Genomic DNA, 6,862 nt, shown 5'->3' with positions numbered 1-6,862 from the left:
GCTCAGGAAACACCGGAGGGTTGGACGGAACCAGCGGAGACACAGGAGACGGAGGACGGCTGGACGGGACCAGCAGAGATTCAGGAGAAATAGAAACACTGGGAATCACCTCCCCAACCCAGTAAATCAAATCCATATCAAAAAAGTCCATAAGTTCCTCAATATATAGTCCAGTGGCCAGTTGCAGCTCACCTTCAGTGGAAGGAGTGTGGGCGGGGCTTACCTCCAAGCCCTCGATCTCCACCAAAACTCCCTCAGGAACGGACGGTGTTGTCGGCTCACGCACTTGGTCAGAACATTCTTAAGGCTCAGGCTCCGGGGCGATGATAGGATCAGTCGCGGGAATGCGCGCTGGCTCACGTGTCGCGGCAGGCTCAGGCTCTCCATCTGTGGTGGGCTCTGGCAATAGTTCCGTGCAGCAGGATGACGTCTGACTGGTCTCTGCTTCATGAGTGGGGCTGGAGATGTCCTCTTTGGCGGGGCAGATGGGGAAATACAGTTAATTTCTCTCCAGCACCCACTCCTCGAAAGTGGAGGGAAAATCCTCTTCGGGACCATTCACTGACAGGCATGCCTTACACCGCTCGCTCGGTCAGGGAAGTGCGTAAAGCACGCCAGATCTAAAAAGTCCCTGGTATGGTCCTCCAGCAAATGGTTCCGTTGCTCCAGGCATAGGAGGTGGACGGCTGGTAAATCCATTGACAGAGAGAGGAGCGAAACAAAACAAAAAAGAAAGAAAAACACCGCTTATATAACTCACTTTACAGGTCTGCTATTCTGTAACGGTTTGTGGCTAGTAAAAGCGTACAATGCAGGAGTAATCCAATACACAGTCTTTAATTATAATCCACAAAGCAAACACAAGGAATCAAGGAATCAACACGTTGACACAACTAATATCAGACAAAGGACCAGGGCAGAGCACAGGACTAAAGTACTGGAAATGTAATTAGGGAGAACTGAAACAGGTGTGGAGCTAATTAATCTAAAATCGTGGAAACAAACATGGGGAACACAGGCAAACTGGAACGCAGAGAAAACAAACCAAATACAACAGAAACGTGACACCACCCTCTCTATGGTACCCTTTGTTCAAATCTTTCCTCCTGTATCTTTGTGTGGGATCAGGAGGATGTGAAAGAACTTAAAGCGGCCAAGAGAGGGGAGTGGAAGAGCAGCCATGCTGGACAGGCTCCTACTGAGGCACAACTCATGGCCAGCATCAGCCCAGGTGAACTGGCGAAGCTCTGTAGGCGGCGGACACGCAGGGCTGAGGAGATCCAAGCCATGATTTCAGGGCTGTTGGAATCAGTGTGGGAGCTAACTGACACAACAGGGTTTTGCCTGGTTAACCCTGACAGCATGCACCATGTCTGGGAGATGCAACAAAAACACCTGGAGTGCATCCAGGACCCTCCACATGTAGAGTTGTACACAAAGACGGGGACACTCCAGAAGGGTGGCAAAGTCCTAAACGTGCTTAGGTGCGGCAGGGGGTCATCGTCTCATTATTCTATGTTACTGTTATATAACTGTGTCATTAAATTTATATGTCCTCAGTTTAAATTAATTGGTGACTGAATCTGTGCATTTTCATTCTTAGAATGGAGATGCAATGCCATGCACACACAAATGTACATGGTAGAGCCCTGGGTGCTACCTGGATTTGACTTGTTTTCATGGAATTTACTACCATTATCATTATTATGTGTTACTGTTCTATAACTGTGTCATTAAATTTGTATGTCCTCAGTTTAAAATAATTGCTGACTGAATCTGTGCATTTTCATTCTTAGGATGGAGATGCAATGCCATGCACACACAAATGTACATGTTAGAGGGGGCCTCGAGGTGGAACATGAGCCGGGCAAAAGAAGCTGTATCTATGGTGGGGGCCTCAACCCTCAGGACCTCATTTGATGTTTGCCTAATGTCTCATTTAAACAACAGGAGCCAACGGGTCCATGGTTGGGCTTTGATGCCAGAATTTACCCCTCCAGGAAAACCCACTGGTAAGACATCTCTCAGGGCAATGTTGAGCATTGGAGTATTCCTCTCTCTTTCCTGTGTTTGTGTGTGTGTGTGTGTGTGTCCTCTCCCCATTAACAATGTGTTAAAAATTAATGCAGGGGAGTGCATTGCAGTTGAGTACTTGTTAGCCCAGTCCAATAGAGGCGACCAGTTGATTGCACACCATAATGACATGCCTGAATTCCCCCCAGAGGAGCCTGAAGATGATAGTGAAATTGACATGACTGTGTGCCAGCTGACCTTAGGGCTGATGACTCTGACCCTCCAGTAGCTGTCGTGGAGGCCAAAGTGACCAGTCAGGTGGGTGACACTGGACCCAAATCCCCTGATGAGGAGGACACTGAGGAAGAGGAGGATGACACTGCAAGTCCTAGCACATCATGCCAGGTAATGTTGCTATCCTGTACTATCTTTTATTTTTTTTTAAATGTATCTGGTGCAGTGCAAAACACCTATTGTCAACCGTTTGTGATGTTAAAATATATGCATGTATAATGCAAAATTATTACTACAACACCGTATATATTTATTGGACTGTGGTTTCAGATATAACTGCAGTACAAGATTATGAGATGCATTATTTGAATGCTTGGCCAAAGAGATGTGTCTTTTTTCAGAGTGCACAATGTGATTCCAGAGGTGTTTTGGGCTGGGAGGCAGTTGATGCCCTGGCAGCCTACCTGGTTGGTCTAAACCGAATGATCACTACCTTGTCATCACAAGAGGAGGCCGACATAGTCCAGCTGTACATGACTCTGCATGCCATGGACAAGGTACCATCAAAATATAGCCAGAGGGTTAAGAAGAAGACTTTGCCAAGACCTAGGAGAGCGTCCATGAAGCGGAGTGGCTCTGCTCCAGGACAGCAGGCAGCAGAGAGGTAATTTGACTATTTGGATCTTCACTAGTTTATAACCCAGTATACAGTACAGTCCAGATTATATAATCCTTCTCTTCCATAGACTGTTCATGACTCATGGGCAGGCGGCTCAGGACCCTGAAGTCCACAGGATCTGTGAATGTGTTTGCCTACGACTTTTGAAAGAGTTTTAGTAAGCATGGAACAGGCCCAAGGACACACAAGGAAAAACTCTAAGAAGCACGCCACTGACAAAAAGCGTACATTCGGCTATCCTTTAGGTGGCTCCCGTACGTCACTTCGTGGAGGGCGCGCACAGGACCCCCGAAAATTTTTGTGGGGGGTCCGACACCGTCTGTCCCACTGACCCCACCGGTCCGAACGGGAGCACCCCAAAGCCCGAAGGCCCCCAAACGCAGTTCAGCCAAGCTCCACAGTAGGGCGCCACCACGTCCCACTTCAGGCCTATTGCATAGGGGGTCTCCCCATTCAAATAAGTTGGAAGTGGACGCTTTTCGGGCATCCCGCTTACCTGCTATTCGTCCATTTCCCATAAACTTTGGCATGCGGACCCCCATCCCGCTTACCTGCCATTTGTCCATTTCCCATCCAGGTCAGCGTGCTGACCACTACATGGCCCCACCCCCATCCCACGAACCTACTATTTGTTCACTTACCTACTAAAGTGACAGAATGACCCCTTACAGTGAAAACACGATAAGCCGTAAAAACTCATCTTTGGCGGGGAAGCGTTGTCTTCTAAAAGACGAGATAACTCGTCAATGGCGGGGAAAGAGTTAATATGGAGGCTAGAGCCTGGTGGCTTCAAATGCTTGCAACATATGACCGGGCCAAAATCCTTAGCATTTGGGAAGGGCTTTAAAAAAATCATCAAAAATATTAAACAAAAAATACAGACATGTTCTCGCCCCTTTTCTGACCTTTTGACACCTAAACGAGGTCATAGGGCCACCAAACATCTCAGACACAGGCCTGATTTCAGCCCCTCACTCAGCCTTACTTAAAAGGCTTAGAAAGCAGCTAGGGGCCCAAAAATTTGGGGGCCAATTCGGTGGCCAACAACAGTGAATGCTGCAAAGTTTCAGGGTCCTACGACCTGTCATCTCCGAACGGGGTACGTCCCACTCGTCAACTAATTGCTTAGCAATTTGGTAGACACGCTGTCTCTTTTTTGCCCTCTTGACCCCTAAAGGAGTTCGTAGGGTCACCAAACTTTTCCGCCTGCTCGAGGGGCATGATGATACGTAATGATATGTAAATGGCGCCCTCAGGTCAGTCAGAGCTTTCTAAACCATGTCCACAAATTTACTACAGTAAACCCATTCAAATAGATTGAGAGTGGGATTTTTCTAGAAGGGCTCCAGGGGCCCCAAAATTCACATGGGGCTAGGACCCCAAAAAGTATTTTTCATTATTTTTTATCCTTCTCTCTCTCTGCCTTTCAAGTCAATTGGAGAGGCTCAGATGAAGGCGTGATTTGAGCCCCACACTCAGCCGTACTTAAAAGGCTTAGAAAGCAGCTAGGGGCCCCAAACTTTGGGGGCCAATTCAGGGGCCTCTGATGGTAAACGCTGCAAAGTTTCGAGGTCCTACGACCTGTCGTCTTCGAACGGGAGACGTCCCACTCGCCAACTAATCGTGTAGCAGTTTGGTGGACACTCATCCCTTTTTTGACCTTTTGACCCCTAAACGAGGTCGTAGGGTCACCAAACTTTTCCGCCTGCTCGAGGGGCCCGTGACGATACGCAAATGGCGCCCTCGGGTCGATTGGACCTTTCTAAGCCGTGTCTACAAAGTTACTATGGTAAACCCATTCAAATAGGTGGAGAGTGGGATTTGTTTACAAGGGTCCCAGGGGCCCCAAATTTTGCACCGTGGCCCCCGGGGGTCCCCCGAACGACATACTGAGGGCCCCGGGTCCTAAAGCGAAAGAAAATTATTTTTGGCTTCTACACAAAATCTCTGCTGCAGGCCTCTCTCTCATACACAGCGAGACCCTTTTGAGAGTTTAAAGTTTGGAAAGGCCACTTTTTTCTGCAAGGTCCTAGAACCTCGTGGTTCGGGGCCATGCTTCAGGGACCCCTACGTAGCCAGAATCCCGAATCTCGAGGTCCTACGACCCGTCGTCTCCGAACGGGGGACGTCCCACTCGCCAACTAATCGTGTAGCAGTTTGGCGGACACTCGGTCCCTTTTTTGACCTTTTGAACCCTAAACGAGGTCGTAGGGTCACCAAACTTTTCCGCCCGCATGAGGGGACCGTGACGATAAGCAAATGGCGCACTCGGGTCAATTGGAAATCTCCGAGCCGTGTCCACTAATTTACTATGGAAAACCCATTCAAATAGGTTCAGAGTGGGATTTTTCAAGAAGGGTCCCAGGGTTCCCAAATCGTAGGGTCATGGAGCTTTGTATGGCATTCAATGGGGCAAAACTACTATGGTAAGCCTGTTGAAATAAGTTGCACGTGGGATTTTCTTAGAAGTGTGCAAGCATGCCCAAATTCAACATGGGTGTCAGGGGTACACCCCGGAGCGCTGAACAGAAAGCGCAGGTCGATCGGAGGAACTTTGCTCGGACGTCACAAACCGGCCAAAGGGGGTGCTGGTGAGGGTCAGCGGGTCACGGGCGTGTGCCCTGTCATGTTTTCAGGCCAAAAGGGCAAAAAAAAAAAACGGTCCTGAAATGGACAAATAGCAGCCCCGTGGACAACTAGGGGGCGCTCCGTCATCCCCAAGATAGCATAGACCCTAACTGAACCTTTAGAAGGCACTGTTCACAAGTTTAGTAGGGAAGCGGACAAATAGTAGGTAAGCAGGACTGGTCACTCCCCCCCACTATGCCATTTCTGGCCTACGGTCGACGCACCTCCTATGCGTCCAATGGCAACCTATTTGAATGGGCTTCTGTCCACGAAGAACCTATATGTGCTTCCTGCAGATTACCCTAATAATTATAATTAGGGAAGCTTGGTGGCGTCCTGTCTTGCCTCCCTGCAGCCAAGAGAGCTGGCAGGCCGCTGCCAGCCGTAGTCGTGGCCGAGAGGTTAAGGCGATGGACTTGATGTCCATTGTGGACCCCCATGCAGGTTTGAACCCTGCCGACTACGTTATTCACCTGCACGTCCCTAGCATGCTTTTGCGCTCCCCCTCTGCAACGGAGAAACACGCCGCTGGACCTTTTTGCAGCCGTGGGCCAGCGGCACGCCGTGATCGTATAGTGCAGGGGTGGCGAACTCCGGTCCTGGAGAGCTGCAGCCCTGGACAGTTCAGCTCCAACCCTAATTAAAACTCACCTGCCTGTAGCTTTCTAGTAACCCTTCAGACCTTGATTAATTTGTTCATGTGGGTTTGATTAGGGTTGAAGCAAAACTCTGCAGGGCTGCGGCTCTCTGGGTCCGACGTTCGCCACCCCTGGTATAGTGGTTAGTACTCTGTGTTGTGGCCGCAGCAACCCCGGTTAGAATCCGGGTCATGGCAGCCTTTTGCGTCGAGCAACGGGGACGCCGGGCTGTTTTAGTCACCTCATCCTTCAGCTGGATGTTGTGTCTGAAGCTTGGTGGTGTCCTGTCTTGCCTCCCTGCAGCCAAGAGAGCTGGCAGGCCGCTGCCAGGCGTAGTCGTGGCCGAGAGGTTAAGGCGATGGACTCGAAATCCATTGGGGTCTTCCCGCGCAGGTTCGAACCCTGCCGACTACGGGCCCATTTGCTTTAGCTTCCTGTGCCGATAATTGTGCCATCCAAGACCTTTTGCCTTCTGTCTCGCTGCTGTAATTCCTTGTGTCCCTCATCCCATAGCGCGTGTGGCAAATGAGCTTCTGCTGGGCGGCTTGAGGGGAAACTGCTCTTGTATAAAACGTAGCAGATCTGCATTGTGAAAGAGCCTAGATAGCTCAGTTGGTAGAGTGGCAGACTTTTAATCTGAGGGTCCAGGGTTCAAGTCCCTGCTCGGGCC

General features: G+C 49.8%; 2 non-coding genes across 2 annotated transcripts; both read left to right on the top strand.

The window, feature by feature from the left end:
• The first annotated feature begins 6,524 nt into the window (after positions 1–6,524).
• On the top strand, positions 6,525–6,606 carry trnas-cga (transfer RNA serine (anticodon CGA)). Its single transcript has one exon. It is a non-coding gene; the product is annotated as a tRNA-Ser (tRNA).
• Positions 6,607–6,789: 183 nt separating this feature from the next.
• On the top strand, positions 6,790–6,862 carry trnak-uuu (transfer RNA lysine (anticodon UUU)). Its single transcript has one exon. It is a non-coding gene; the product is annotated as a tRNA-Lys (tRNA).

This window comes from Sinocyclocheilus rhinocerous, unplaced genomic scaffold (assembly GCF_001515625.1).
Source record: "Sinocyclocheilus rhinocerous isolate Xijiao unplaced genomic scaffold, SAMN03320098_v1.1 scaffold819, whole genome shotgun sequence".
NCBI classification, from domain to species: domain Eukaryota; kingdom Metazoa; phylum Chordata; class Actinopteri; order Cypriniformes; family Cyprinidae; genus Sinocyclocheilus; species Sinocyclocheilus rhinocerous.
The sequence above is the reverse complement of the archived record's forward strand: the minus strand, read 5'-3'. Positions and strand labels throughout refer to the sequence as shown.